This window comes from Alligator mississippiensis, chromosome 2 (assembly GCF_030867095.1).
Source record: "Alligator mississippiensis isolate rAllMis1 chromosome 2, rAllMis1, whole genome shotgun sequence".
In the NCBI taxonomy this organism is placed as follows: Eukaryota; Metazoa; Chordata; order Crocodylia; family Alligatoridae; genus Alligator; species Alligator mississippiensis.
In genome coordinates, this window is record NC_081825.1 from 301,261,770 (window position 1) to 301,276,584 (window position 14,815).

Here is a 14,815-nt window from a genome sequence, read left to right on the forward strand (position 1 = left end):
GTTTGGGGGGACGTGGGGGTGTGAGGGGATGTGGGGGTGGAACGGTGTGTGTGGGGGGGATGTGTCAGGCGGGGTGGACAGTTTGGGGGGACATGGGGGTGTGAGGGGATGTGGGGGTAGAGGGGTGTGTGTGGGGGGGATGTGTCAGGCGGTGTGGACAGTTTGGGGGGACGTGGGGGTGTGAGGGGATGTGGGGGTGGAACGGCGTGTGTGGGGAGATGTGTCAGGCAGGGTGGACAGTTTGGGGGGACGTGGGGGTGTGAGGGGATGTGGGGGTGGAACGGTGTGTGTGGGGGGGATGTGTCAGGCGGTGTGGACAGTTTGGGGGGACGTGGGGGTGTGAGGGGATGTGGGGGTGGAACGGTGTGTGTGTGGGGGGGATGTGTCAGGCGGTGTGGACAGTTTGGGGGGACGTGGGGGTGTGAGGGGATGTGGGGGTGGAACGGTGTGTGTGGGGGGGATGTGTCAGGCGGTGTGGACAGTTTGGGGGGACGTGGGGGTGTGAGGGGATGTGGGGGTAGAGGGGTGTGTGTGGGGGGGATGTGTCAGGCGGTGTGGACAGTTTGGGGGGACGTGGGGGTGTGAGGGGATGTGGGGGTGGAACGGTGTGTGTGGGGGGGATGTGTCAGGCGGTGTGGACAGTTTGGGGGGACGTGGGGGTGTGAGGGGATGTGGGGGTGGAACGGTGTGTGTGTGGGGGGGATGTGTCAGGCGGTGTGGACAGTTTGGGGGGACGTGGGGGTGTGAGGGGATGTGGGGGTGGAACGGTGTGTGTGGGGGGGATGTGTCAGGCGGTGTGGACAGTTTGGGGGGACGTGGGGGTGTGAGGGGATGTGGGGGTAGAGGGGTGTGTGTGGGGGGGATGTGTCAGGCGGTGTGGACAGTTTGGGGGGACGTGGGGGTGTGAGGGGATGTGGGGGTGGAACGGTGTGTGTGGGGGGGATGTGTCAGGCGGGGTGGACAGTTTGGGGGGACGTGGGGGTGTGAGGGGATGTGGGGGTGGAACGGTGTGTGTGGGGGGGATGTGTCAGGCGGTGTGGACAGTTTGGGGGGACGTGGGGGTGTGAGGGGATGTGGGGGTAGAGGGGTGTGTGTGTGGGGGATGTGTCAGGCGGTGTGGACAGTTTGGGGGGACGTGGGGGTGTGAGGGGATGTGGGGGTGGAACGGTGTGTGTGGGGGGATGTGTCAGGCGGTGTGGACAGTTCGGGGGGACGTGGGGGTGTGAGGGGATGTGGGGGTGGAACGGTGTGTGTGGGGGGGATGTGTCAGGCGGGGTGGACAGTTTGGGGGGACGTGGGGGTGTGAGGGGATGTGGGGGTAGAGGGGTGTGTGTGGGGGGGGATGTGTCAGGCGGGGTGGACAGTTCGGGGTGACGTGGGGGTGTGTGTGGAGGGGATGTGTCAGGGGGTGTGAGGGGAGGTGGGGGCGTGTGAGCGGGGGGCGGGGGGAGTGCAGACACGTGCGCGCGGGGCCCTTGTCTCGGGGCCGCCGAAGGCCCGTGCCCCTGGTGACGAGTCCCGCCAAGCCCCCTTCCCGTCACTCACCGGCGCTGCCCGACGCTTTTCTAGCACTCGCCGCGACCGTTGGAAGGTTTGAGTTCCGCCGCCCCGCGCGCTGATTGGCTGGGAGAAGACATTTACGTCACCTCCGGGAGGGGAAGTGCGGCCGCCATTTTAGAGTCTGGCAGGGCGCGGCGGTCACGTGACGCGCGGCTCTGTCCGCTCCTCCCAGCGCGCGGCAGCCCGGCTCTGGCCCCTCCCCCGCGCCGGGACCAGGGGCCGCACTGCGCATGCTCCGCCGGCCCGGGGGTGGGGGGGCGGCGTTGTGAATCCCGTCTCGGGGGGAGGAGCCGGCGGCGTGGTGGCGGCAGTGACTCGTGCTAGCGCCGCTGCTGGCCGGGGGGGGCGCTGCGCTGCGCTGTTGTACAGTCGGGGCACCCACTGACACGCCCGTGACAGCGGTGGGTCAGACGGTCACGTGTCTAAATGTAGCCGTGACGTGTCGTAATATAGTTGCTTGTTTAAACACAGAGATCAAGTACTGTGTAATGTCTTGGCGGAAACCTGTATTTCGTTACGTTGTAATACGTTTTCTTTTATATACATTCATTTTCACGCATTTCTTTATTTTAATATCTTGTATCTTACATATAAATGAAAAACCGGGATTTTTTATAGGTTTAAAAAAACTTGGAGGTTTTTAAGAGAGAAAAAAAAATGGAGTTTTTTTTTAAATAGATTTAAAAAATGTGGAGGTTTTTTAAATAGATTAAAAATGGATTTTTTTTATAGAGTTAAAATTTGGAGAGATTTTTTTATAGATTAAAAATGGAGATTTTTTTTTTTTTTATAGATTAAAAGAAACCTTGGAGGTATTTTTTTTATAGAGAAAAAACTTGGAGGTTTTTTTAAATAGATTTAAAAATGTGGAGGTTTTTTAAAATAGATTCAAATGGATTTTTTTTTATAGAGTTAAAAAAACTTGGAGAGATTTTTTATAGATTAAAAATGGAGATTGTTTTTATAGATTAAAAGAAACCTTGGAGGTATTTTTTTTTTTATAGATTAAAAAAATGAGAGATTTTTCTTTTATAGATTGAAAGAAAGCTTGGATTAAATACATTTCCAAAGCTCAGTGTTTGGCTGGTGGGGCGGTGCGCCGGACGCCCCATCACAACCAGCCGCGTTTCCTTTCTTTTGAACGTCTTAATTTTTCGAGCAGGGCCGTCTGGAGCCACCTAGACGAGCGCAATGGCTTTGCAAGTTTTTTTAATCTATAACTGAGAAACTTGACCAAGAATTCGGCAGACGCAGAGACACTGCGGGACGGTCGGACGAGCGACCTGCAGCATCGTCGCACTTCCCGTGTTTTCCGGAGGGCGCAAACTTCCTGCTTTTGTTCTTTAAAAACGATTCCCCCCGCGCTTTCAGTGTTGATGTCTCTTAGGAGGTGGCAAATAAAGCAATCTTGAATTTTTAAAAGAATCTTTTCCCTTTTAGCAGGCTCTTTATCTTCGTGGCAATCGACGCTATCTATCAGTCAGCGTGGAAAGGGGGAGTATTCATGTTCGAGGAGAAAACGAGCTTTTGCAACTATACAGGTGAGTTGGAAGTAAGCAGGGGCGACTGAAATGCCGCCGCTGCTGACGCTTGTGCTCCCTTCGCATGCTGCCTGAATGAATGCATGGCCTGTGCCTGCTTTGTAACCATTAACCAAACTTAAATAGGAAAAATTGGAATAAAAAAACCCTCCCATCTCTACAAAGAAAATTAAACAAAAAAGCATCCTGGGAAGTTGGGTGTGTTGACGTCAAAGCGCCTGTCCTGGTCTTGCTTGCAGAACAATGAAAGCCAAAGAAAAGCTGCGGAATTGGCTGAGCACTGTGTATTGGCATTATCCCCTTCTAATCTAGACGAAATACTGCCAGGAGGTAACATATATCTATGGGTTGATTTTTCTGTAGCAATAAGTGCTTTCTGCTACCAGTGACTTCAGTGGAGTTGCAGGTGCTCAGACCTCTGGGAATGAGGCCGGGAGTTTATTTCCAATATACGGGGTAACAGGCCAGGTGGAGGGCCCTGACTTGCTATTGCATGGATAAGGAGAAGGCAAAAAGGGCATTTATACGCGGGATGTTGTTCGCCATTTAAAGCGGATTAAAGTCGACACTTAATACACACGGCTGACTTTTTAGAGCGCTTTTAAAGTGACAGAAATTGCCTTATTTAAAGCTGGGCATATGTGTTTTAAATGTAAGGCGAAGTGCAGTCGTGTGTCAGAACGCCTCCTTCGCCGTAATTGCATGTGCATGTAACAGGGGCTTTCTAAGTGCTAATTATTAATTGCTACCACTGGGTGTAGCTAGTGAGCTCTACAGCCTGGTATCGGCATGGTTCAAATCATTCTCCTTCGTGCGGTTGAAAAAAAATAAAAGCCAAAAATAAAAATAATCATCTTTGTGTAGGTTGTATGTATTTATTTATTCACGACATCCCATTGGGTGGGGAAAAGGGTGCAAAAGGGGGAAATGGGGAGTCAATCACCCCACCCCCTCGCGTGCACTACTTTCCAAACTGCCCCCCTCTCCTGCCCTGCCGCCTAATCTCCGTTGAGTCCCTGCACCGTGAGAGACAGCACCCAGTGCCACACACACAAACACCAGTGCTGCTCCCACCCATGGAGGCAGACCTGACTGGGGCTGTCACCTCGCCTATGCTCCATGCCCCCACAGTCCCTGAGACCCCCCAGCAGTCCTCCCAGGGGGCCATGCAAGCTGTGGGGAGTGGGCAATACACCTGCCCTCCCCACATTGCTGCAGGGAGACATGACACCCCCAAGCGGGGAGAGCTCCCCCAGACCCCAGGCAGCATGGGTGACAAGTAGGAGAGGCACTGCCCCCACCCCAGATCTGCTGTGCAAGCCCAGCACTGTGCTCTGTGCTGTTGCCACCACCCCGGGGGCAGAGCTAGGGCTCGCTGGGGCTGATGCCCAGGCTTGGAGCTCAGCTCATCCACGCCGCCTATCTCCTCCATTCCCAACACCCCACCCCGGCTCCCACACATGCATTGCACTGCTGGAGGCAGCCCCTGGCAGTACGTGGAAGCAGCCAGCGGCCGCCAAGGCACCCCCAGGGGCAGAGCTGGGGCTTGGGCTTCTGCTTCCGCTCCACTCCCTGCCAGCCCTCAAGACCCCCAGCAGCAATCCCCAGGGTCTCATAAAATGAACAGATAAAATGAGGTGGCAGTGAATCATCGCATCTCTCTGGCCAGACCCCTTGGATTTGGACTGACCAAATAAAATGGATTTTCACCTGCAGAGTTTCAGCGAATGGACTGTGTCGCTTTTCCGAGACCGCGGCTGATTAGGTGTCAGGGGTGGTCGGAAACAGTGGATCTATTCTACTGAATTGCTCCTTAATTCTTTAACTGGGGCATGCATTTTAATTTGTGCTGCGGATCCAAATATTTTGTCATTTAACTATTTGGGCCTGTTGCAGGATGTTTGCGAGATAATCATAGACTCATAGAGAAGAAGGGCTGGAAGGGGCCTCCAAAAGTCATCGGGGCCAACCCCCTGCCTGTAGCAGGACCCTCCCTGCCACCCAGGAGGCCAGACTAGAAGACCTAGTGCTCCTTTTTGCCCTCAGTGTCTTATGCCACCATCAGCAGAGGAAAAGGAAGTGGAGATGCAGTGTGGGTGTCTTCAGGGAGGAAAGCTGATACCAGCTTCAGCAGTTTTCCCAATCCACTTTGAAGAAACGTCTTTGCAGGGTTCAGGTATCCAACAAGAGTAGCTGCTGGGACTCTGCTCCTTGTGAGAATCATCTACCCAGGATTTCTGACGCATTTGCCTTTCTACTTTCCTCTTCTAAACAGGAGAGAGAAACTTAGAGGAGAATTTGCAGGTGAGCAACCTGGGCATGGCATGTGAAAAGGCAGGGCAGGTGCAGGAGATGGGTGGAGAGAGATGGTTTGCTCTGCGGGCATGTGGCAATGTAAAGGGAATCCACTACAAGGAGCCGTTATAAGTCCCTGCCCCACATCCTCCAGCAGCCGATAATCCTGGACTACTCCAATGGCTTCACCACCCTGCATGGCTGACCACGTGCCTGTCACTCGAACAGGGATCATTTGGTAAGGTAACTTAGCTGGTAGCATTAAGAGGGGAGTGGAAAAGAAGGCAACAGGGAAGGGAAACACCATTCGAGAACCGCATCTTGTTAATCTGCACAAAATGAACATGCAGAGCAATTTACTGAAACACACCCAAAGAGTGTGTCAGCATTGCACCGGGGGAAAGGAGCCTCATGAGACTTTTCAGCAGCTACCCTGCACCTCTTCAATAGCACAATTCATGCAAGTTGGAGTTGGAGCTGCTGCTCATTATCTCTCATGTCACCTGCAGCTCCCTGAATGCCTTTCAGCTGGCCTGGCTGGTTCCTGGTGATCCTGCAGCACTTTCTCCCACCCCCTTCCTGCCCCTACAGTCTTAGACCAGGCTCCTGTGAGCTTGCTTTCTTTCTCAGGTAAGAGGAGAGTCTGAAAATGCGTTGATTATTTTCTTTTTGGTAAGAGAGAAATGCTTTTCTTTCTAGCACTTTAGGAAACTGTAGAAGGCAAAAGAGAGGCAGGAAAAGGGTAAAAAAAAAGTAATCTGTTTGGTACTGACTGCTGAATATTTTGAATTTTTCTTTAAAAACAGAGTTTGGTTTTGGGGGTGTTCTTGGGTTTTTTTGTTTTTGTTGTTGCTTGCTCCTTCATCAGGGCCTGGACCAGCACTCTTCAAAACCCCTGTTTGTGAAGTCTCCCTGCCTCAGTGCACCAGGGATCTCTGCTAATGGCTCCAAATATAGCTTCACCCTGAACATTTGGTTTGTTTGTGAAAGCGCCAATACATTTGATTCGGAGGTGGAGAGGGGCATGGTTTATTTTTTCCTTAAAGACTTCTTTTAAAAAGACTTTTTTTTGTTGGATGCCAATAATCTTATGGCTGAAGAGGAACGGTTAAGTGACTTACCATAATGACATGTGTTCAAGGGTGTGCGGGTGGTGCCTTGCACGAGACTGGTGCGTTCCACCCTTGGATGCTGTCTTGCCTTGGGAAAGCTCCTAAGCCTCCACGTAGCCCATATTTATCCCGCCTGCAATATCTGACCGCCCCGTGTTATATGCTCTTGAAATACATTTCCATCGGGACTTAAAAGAAGCTTCTCTTAAAATGAAGTGTCTCTCACTGCATGTCATTCAACTCAGTTAGGTTACCATCTGATTATTAAACAAATAAGAAAAAAAAAATGAAGTTACCCATGCCCTCAGGGTTTGCATACTAATTCCCATAGTAATTCATGGTAACTGAATAATTTCCCAACTCTCAGTCTTTAAGTGTAACTCTCTTCTGGAGCCATTTCCCCTGTAGTTATGTAGATAAGATTAATTTAATTGTGCATCAGTCTAGTTAATCACTTCAGAGCGTACTGGTATTACTGCAGTACCTCTTTTCTCTGTGTTCATAAAACATGTGGGCTGCCACTTCAGGGGCAATACCAATTGTTGTTTCAATCTGCAAGACTCTCATAATCCATTTTACACTTTCAGTGTCTGAGATGTTGTTTCTGCTGCATTTCGACCCCCAAATAAGTCTTAGCCAGTGGGACAGAAGTAAAAATGTATTTATAAAAACTTCTAAATAACCTGTCCTTCCTGTTTGGCTTTAACATCCAAAAAGACAGCCTCTACTTTAAATCCAGTTATCCCTTTTTAACGTCCTTTGTGAATCTTGCCAACTAGGATCCTTGAATCCTTAATCCTTTATTGCTTGTTTCCCCATTTTCCCCCGTAGCAGAGTCTGTACTGCAGCGGGTGCCACTGAATGAATAAGAGTTGCTGACTGCTCATCTCATCTGTTGCAGAAAGATGGGAGAGTGTATTAAGATTAATGCAGGGGGGCTTTGCCTTTGCTTTTCTGCCTATGAGTGTCCCAGTTTTGCAGAGGGGGGAGCACTTTGCTAGCTCACAGGAAAGTGGTTAAGTTAAGCTCGCTCTTTTTAGGTTCAGATGCTCCAGTGCCGAACACCGATGCAAAGAATGCAAGGAAATGAATCCTGGGCTGGGCTGGGGTCCAGTAAATAAGCTCCCGAGTTGCACATTTAACAGTAAAAAAAAAAAGAAATGTTCAGTTGTTCCCTGCTCGGATAGTACCATCCATCTTGTGCTCTGAATGAGGCAGGGGTCCTGTGGGGGGAAACTGTATAATTAGAGGCTGTTTTGTACAGCATGCACACCGGGGGCTAGAACAAAGCTTGCATAGGCATTCCTGCTTCTAGCGCTTCCTACTCCTGAATGCTTGACTTTGCAATTGTCCTGACATCCTTTTCATGTAGTTTCGGTTGTAACGCATAGCTATTTACAGCACCGACAAAACACGCTGGCTCATACATGCATTTACACAGTGCTCTTTTGAGCGTGAAGGTCTGGTATACCCACCTGTGGCAATGGGGTCAGGGAAGCAGACCTCTTAGCGGAGCTGCCCTTGCGTCTCTCTCTCTCTCTGTGGTCCCCATAGTCCAACTCGTTCCTGGTGTAACTGTCGGCTTTGTGCATTTTCCAGCAGTTACTCGGCAGAAGGCAAACCCAGGGGACCTGCATAGGCAGGCGAGTCATTGAAGAAGAGTCGACTCTCTCCGTTTACGTGGTGCTTGAGCACGCCGATCTCGTATCTTGAGAGGACAGCAGCGGTTTTCTCTTCTTTACATCATGCTTTTATTTTCTAAGTAGGACTGGAGGATAAAACCACACCAACCAGCAATAGAGTAAGGACAGGTGTCACTCGCTCACCGCAGTTACCGCTGGAAACACCGACTGAGATGATCAGGTACCTTCCTCCTATGGAAAAATCGAATGCCCATGCCATATGCTGTCTTTAAAAAAAAAAAAAAGAAAAAAACAAGAAAACACCTGGTTGATCAGACTATTTCAAAGTGTATTACAGTCCTCTGGTGCAAGAACACTTTCCATGCAGAGTTATGGGAAATGCCTCAGAAGAGAAATGTCACTTCTGTAGCAGTGACTGGAAACGGGCTTAAGCCATGTGTGCTGGAGCAGGTCACCAAATAATCTACGTCGAAGCACCTGGAAGAGAACGAAGTGATCGGGAATAGGCAGCGTGGCTTTTTCAAGACTAAGTCATGGTGGACCAACCTGATTTCCTTCCATGACATGGTGATGGGCTCTCTGGCTTGGGGGTGATTATACCTCGACTTCAGTAAGCTTTTAATACACTCATTGGGTTACTTACTATTTAAGGTCCCTTTTAGAAATCCCAGCTAGCAAACTACAACGGGAGGATGTGAAATCATCCGGGGGGATGCAATCGTTACCTAGAATGAGTGGAGGTCTTAGCTGAGACTTTTGGAAGTGACTGGTGATCTTTTTTTTTTACGGTGCTTCTGTTTTCAGACATCCACGTGGGGACACCTGTAACGGGTCCAGCGTTTTCAAAAAATTACGCAGCATCTACCTGTGTAAAAACCGTGTCAAGTTGAACCGGAGTCATTAATTATTCTGAAATTCTTGTCCGTGGTATTAATTAGATGCATGCTAGTAGCTTTATATCACTGTTCGGGTTTTTCGTTTTCTCTTAAAGCAGATATTCTGCCTCTTAATTCTGTATAAAAAAACCCTGTGTATCTTTGCCACGTACGTTACAGAAAGTCGTCTAAGAGTGGAGAGAGGATACACTGCTAAATCTATTCCTTATTTAGGAATGAAAGGTCCTGGTTTTACTTTAAATTTCCAGTTATCAGCCTTTTTCGTGTCCACTAACAAATGATTGGTTTGATTTATCTGGGCTTTCAGATAGCTAGCTCGGTCAGCTGCTGTCCAGCTTGAGGAAATGGATCACAATTAAGTATAATTTTAAATCAAAGCGCACTTAGAGATTTTTTTTTTTTTTTTTTGTCCTGGTCCTTCCCATTATATGTGCAATGTATAAGCACAACCTAACACACTTGTGCTTTAGTAGAAGACAAGTTTAGTATATGAAGCCAATACCACGTTTAGTTTAGTTTAGTTTAGTTTTTCCAACATCCACTGTTTAAAGCCTTCCTCTGTCCCAAAGCTCAACTTTACGTGCTGGCCTTGAGGCATCCCAGTTATAACGTATTTCACAGCATTTCCTGTACTAGCTCCCTGCCATCCGCATGCTCACATTTAGAGACATTGGGGACTTGGTTGGGACTTGGCTGGCATTAGATGAATAGTGAAGAAGCTGCCAGAAATTTGACAGAATTAAACCTTTTGTGTTAGTTGGTTTTAAGGTGGCTGGTAGGCGTTTTAATCTTTTGTTCTTTGCATGCCTGGGAAGGCTTGGGTTTGTATTGATCTTCTTTTAAATGGTTACTGGCAAGAGAGAAGAGAAGTTATTTTTTTTCGGATGTTTCTGTCAGTGGATACGCCTTTGCGCTCTCTGAAAAAGAAAGTTTCCCGTTTGAAATGCATTTGCCTTGACTGTTTTCACTCAAACCTGGCTGGAAAAAAAATCAGTCCAGATAGCCTACGACTACAGACACCTTCTGTGGTTTTCTGGCTCTTCATGTCATGGCTCCCTCCTTCCAGTTGACCAATCCCAATTTAAGTCATTGCCTATACTTGGCATTGCCCTGGGGCCCCAGAGTGGGGCATCTGTCCCCACCAGACTGGTGTAACTTAACTTTGGTGTTCAAAACTGATGTGAATTAGACTGGTGCTAATGTGTCCTGGGTCCAAGTCCCAAGCCAGCTCCTCTCTGCCACCCGCCCAACCATTGGTTGTAATTCTCCATCTGCTTCTTTTCAGACGATACAGGCTGTCCCAGTTAGAAAGCCCTTGTTTAGGGCTGTAGAGTTGTGGCTGGAGCTGCCCCTTTCTCTTTGTTTCTTCCAGGACTGGGAAGAGCCGAGGGCAGGCAGCGAGCTAGCAGCCAGCTGTGGGAGGAGAACAAGTAGCCAAAACCTGGAGAGCCTTGCAGGAAAGCGAGGAATTGGGAGCGAGGGTCTGGCTAGGGCAGTGGTTCTCAGCTGGGGTGCTGGGAGACCCCTTTAGCTGTGCCATGGTGTTGGGATTGCTGCCACCAGTACACCTGATGCCCAGAGGCCACGAAGGGCTGCAAGCCCTGCATGCTTTCCTGCCTCGTTACGGTTCTCCAATAACCCTAAAGCAGGCAGGAGAGCCAGACTGAGAGTGGCTGGGGCAGCCCAACAGTGGTTCTCAACTGGGGGGGCTGCCAAATTCCCAAAAGTTGGGAGGCGTGCTCTGCATATGAAAAGTTGGAGACCTGCTGGGCTAGAGGATAGCAGGCCTGGTCTGTTGTTACTCTCCCACAAGGTCATATGGAGCAGCGGTGGCCTTAGGGTTGTTGGGGCCCTGGGCAAGAGTCATTTGGAGTCCCTTAAAGGCTTAATTGTATAAGCAAGTCGGACATTTGCAATTTCACTTTGCCCTGTCCATGAAACCGCAATGAAAGCATCTGAATACAAGATTGCTAATAAAAATGAATTACACTGAATATTTGCATTTTTATAAAGTGTGGGGCCCCAGGCCATCTCCTGGTTTGCCCTCCCCTAAGGTTGCTACTGCATGGAGGGAGAAGGGTGACCAGGAAAGGTGGCACTTTATAATTAGGGATCATTACTAACCCTTTTCCCCTGTCCCTGCTTGTTGATGGTATTGTTGTGTATAGGTGTGGATGTAGAGGAGACCCCTTAGACCATCCAGTGCATCACTGAGACCTCAGTGTTGATGGTTGCGTTGATGTTCATCTAAGGACATAGGCAGACCAGGTTCTTTGGGTAGATGCGATAACTTTTATTAGACCAACTAAATAATTGGAAAAAAAATGTTCTTTGCCAGCTTCCGGGCACAAACAATCTTCTTCAGGCATTTGGTATTACCTCCCTATGCTTGAAGACAGCCGTTTGTGCCCGGAAGCTGGTAAAGAACATTTTTTTTTCCAATTATTTAGTCGGTCTAATAAAAGATATTGCATCTACCCGAAGAATCTGGTCTGTCTCCGATGCCTCTGAGTGGACGAGCACGTTGCAGTCTCTGCTGGAAGGGTGTAAGTCTTCAAGCCCCCGATGAAGGGGCTGCCTCAAGCTTGCACTTGTACCGAGTGCTCTTGCTTTATTTTTGTTACCTCCAGCCCTGAGCCCCAATGTGATCTGGTTTTTAAATCTCCAGTGATGTTGTTTGGACCAACAGTACAACCTGTTCAGCTTGGCTGAAAGAAAGTGTTGTTGAGACATTGGCATTACGGAGAACACGACTGATGGGAGGAACAGTCCTGTTGTCTCCAGGCTAGATGTCAGGGTTTCTCTTTGCATAGGGGTCTTCCCCATGTTTGCAGAGCCTTCAGGCTAGCACTACTTGGAGCCCTTGGGTCGCCAGACTGCTGCTAACAGGAAATCAAGAGCATTTCTGCCAAGTTTTGCTGAAATTTCACGTGGGCGAGAGCGGCAGTGGAAATAAACTTGTAACCTTCCCATAACTAAATAGCTCTTCACTGCAGCAGATGGTCTATGAACGCAAAGAGCTGGCATGTCATCCATGAGCCTGTAACTCTGCCAAGCCTGAGCAAATACTGGCTTCCTATATTAAAATTTCAGAGTCTCTGATGCCCATTGATAAAACACTCTACTTTTGTTTGTTCGATGGATGACTGCATCCCAAGTGAATGTTTTTATGTTGCTGGCAGGTCATGATAATAAGATCTTTCTTTTATTCCTGGCCAGTGGCTCTGGAGGAGGGAAGGGGGCAGTGTAAAGAGGGGATGTTGTGATGGGGTATCTAAGAATAATTAATTGAAACAAAAGGTGAGAGGGGCTTAGTGTCAAGTAAATCTCAAGGAAGTGAAATCAAATGGGGTAAATTTGGAAGGATCAGGATGGTTTGCATTTGCACTAGTCAAAATGCACAGACATGGGGCACCTTGCTGCTAGACTGTCGGCATCATAAATGTGCAGTATTACATAGAAGGGCAACTCGTATGGTCAAGGGCCTGCAGACCAAGCCCTACGAGGAGAGACTAGAGAAACTGGACCTTTTCAGCCTCCACAAGAGAAGGTTGAGAGGCGACCTTGTGGCTGCCTATAAGTTCATCACGGGGGCACAGAAGGGAATTGGTGAGGTTTTATTCACCAAGGCGCCCCCGGGGGTTACAAGAAACAATGGCCACAAGCTAGCAGAGAGCAGATTTAGATTGGACATTAGGAGGAATTTCTTCACAGTTCGAGTGGCCAAGGTCTGGAACGGGCTCCCAAGGGAGGTGGTGCTCTCCCCTACCCTGGGGGTCTTCAAGAGGAGGTTAGATAGGCATCTGGCTGGGGTCATCTAGACCCAGCACTCTTTCCTGCCTATGCAGGGGGTCGGACTTGATGATCTATTGAGGTCCCTTCCGACCCTAACATCTATGAATCTATGAATTGTGATTCGGTGCATGGTTGCACTTTACCTCTTCCCATGAGTATCTAGGTTTCTTGATAGTGTTTTGTGAGGTTTTTTTGGTCAAAGGTCTGTTGAGATGCCAAGTGAGCTATGTCAAATGTGTCTTCTTCCTTCTATGTTTTACTGGCCTGTTCTAATTGATTAATGAGGACTGATTTCTTTCCCCCGCCACCTTTGCAGGAACCATTTTTTGGTTAGTCCCCGTTATACCATGACCACTGGAGTAATTTGTATTTCTGATTTTAATCACTTTACAGACCAGCCAGCCTCACATATAAATATAAAGTAATTTCCAGCATCACCTCTAACACTTTCCTTAGCCACAGGCGCACAATCTGTTGCTTTCTACCAGGTCTGAATCGCACTCCTCTGAACTGATTTGTAAAGATGTGGCTTGCCCTAGCATTAAAACTGGGTTAGCTTCACTTGGCATTGAGGTACGTAACATTTTCTAGTATAGGAAGGCTTGGGTGAAGTTGGAGACTTTGCAAACTTTGTGTTTGCAAGCTCGCTCTCCAGAGAGGCCCTGGCATAGCATCCATTTGCGCTTGGTTCAGGTTTGGAAAGTGTGTCCTTTCCCCTGCCCCCACCTCGCATCCTGAAGGACTAGGACCTTGCTGAGTATAAGCTTAGCTTTTGCAGACTGTGTTGAAATTTGTAACACGCTCCAGACTGGCACTGGGCTTCACATTCAAGCATCACCGCTCCAGAAGGAGTCGGGGGCAGGATGACCCAGGAAAGGGGGAATGGGATGGTTCACCCCTCCCACCCATTTCTGTTCAGGCACCACATCAAAACAAATCTGTTAAGTGCTCGAGGCACGACTGGAATACAGATAACGGGTGGTAGTGATGGAAAACCCGGCTGCCCTTGAGTCCAGTTCGGTGGACCTCTCTCTGTTCAGTGCATGGTGAGAGCCGGTGTTATGGCATCTGCTTCCCGGGTGCAATGAAAGTAATGCCTGATGGGGCACATGCCTCTCAACGCCCCCCCCCGAGGCCCACCCTTCCCCAGTAATCTTTCTTTAGAGAGCGAGTTACCAGTGTGCAAAAACCACTGATGGCGCAGTCTGGGCTCTCGAGCTATTGAAAAGGGCAGATTAATCAAACCGAGGTGTGCAGACGAGTGGCTCTGTCGCCAGTTTGTAATTTCTAGTAATCAATGTAATTTCTTCTGTCTGCATCTGAGCAAACACGGGAAGTGCACTTAGGCATCGCCAGGTGATGGGATAATCATACCCTCTGGGCATCAGCCTCGTGTCCTGTGATGTGCAAGAGAGGCAAAGTTAAGTACGAGGGAGATGGTGGTGCTCTCGGCGGCCCCCGGATGTTATTCCTTCTGCTCTTGCCAGTGTACTTGTCTGGGGAGCAGCACTCCCTGGGGCAGCTTCTCATTATTGACTCATGCACGCATCATTAGGGACCGACTTCAGTTGTGGCAAGTCAAAGGGTTTTTTGCAGCCCACTCACAGCATGCAGAGCCAAGTTTGCAGGCGTTCTGCAGCGGCCCTGCCCCTTGGTGCTGATTGGTGGGGTGGCCCTGCCCCTTGGTGCTGATTGGTGGAGTGGCCATCTTGTCTGCTGGCTTTCATGCTGCCCCACCAGCTGGCACCTTCCCCTCCTGGCAGCGAAGACCGCTGGCTCTCATTGGAGAACCAGAATGCTATTGCTATTAAAGGGGTGGTTTGTTTGGGGGTTGGTTTTATTTTTTTAATTGATTTTTGTGGATTTCACAAGCAATCCACGAAACCGCAAATTAAGTAGGTCCCTGCTGCTCATTGCACTCGTGCATTGATCGCATACATTGCAGTCCCAGGGGAGGAGACGGAGAAGACTCC

At 49.2% G+C, this 14,815-nt stretch overlaps 1 protein-coding gene and 1 long non-coding RNA gene across 2 annotated transcripts in view; one reads left to right on the forward strand and one right to left on the reverse strand.

Moving 5' to 3' along the window:
- MIS18BP1 (MIS18 binding protein 1) overlaps positions 1–1,651 on the reverse strand; it is a 28,930-nt gene extending 27,279 nt beyond the window's left edge. Inside the window, exon 1 of the mRNA XM_014601330.3 lies at positions 1,546–1,651. The gene's annotated coding sequence lies outside the window, so the exon portion shown is untranslated. The remainder of the gene's footprint in view (positions 1–1,545) is intronic.
- A 3,438-nt stretch (positions 1,652–5,089) lies between these two features.
- LOC109285280 (uncharacterized) overlaps positions 5,090–14,815 on the forward strand; it is a 279,369-nt gene continuing 269,643 nt past the window's right edge. The window contains exons 1-2 of the long non-coding RNA XR_009460336.1: positions 5,090–5,634; positions 5,906–6,026. This is a non-coding gene — a long non-coding RNA (uncharacterized LOC109285280). The remainder of the gene's footprint in view (positions 5,635–5,905; positions 6,027–14,815) is intronic.